We start from the raw sequence: 711 nt of genomic DNA on the forward strand, positions 1-711 counted from the left end.
ACTGACTGACTGACTGCTGGCCCGAGCCGGAGCTGGCTGCACAAGTTCAACAGGGAGGGAGTGTCTGCGGAGCTGCGGGCCTCCATATTCATGAGCAGGGCCCCGGTGCGCCCGCCCCTCTCGCGTTATGGGGATAATCATACGCTCAGGATCGCTCCTGAGGACTCTTTGGCGGTGATGTGATGGAAAATAAGAGTGGAAACAATCTGTGACCTGCACTCATATTGATAATCACAAGTCATCGCAGCCACAGACCTAAACATGAATGAATTACGTTCTCAGACAAGCACCAATTTCTGCATCTCCGTATCTTCTTACATCCTGCGTTAGCTGCACACTAGACTGACCACAATTTATACTATTATTTTACCTCATAAAGATTAATGTCAGCCTAAAAGGTGGGTAGACCCCGTTTAGCTGGTTTTACTGTCCTCTACATTTGTGTCATTAGATAACACACTAAATCATCTGGGCTGCAAAGTGAGCACCAAGGCCAGCAGCTGAGTACAGGGCGTTTTGTTAAATGCACGGTATGGCAGACGTCTCTCCTCCTGTCATGCAAGCCTTGGATAAAGAGCACTGGGTTCGCATTATCTGCACAATTTCAGCTGTTTAAAAATACCTTCACGTTTGGAATTTCAATAAATCTGAATGCTAACAACATGATGTTAGCAGGAGTGCACACAACAGTGCCCCAGAGTGGCAGACCTG

The sequence above is a fragment of the Chelmon rostratus genome, chromosome 11, assembly GCF_017976325.1.
Source record: "Chelmon rostratus isolate fCheRos1 chromosome 11, fCheRos1.pri, whole genome shotgun sequence".
Classification (NCBI taxonomy): domain Eukaryota; kingdom Metazoa; phylum Chordata; class Actinopteri; order Chaetodontiformes; family Chaetodontidae; genus Chelmon; species Chelmon rostratus.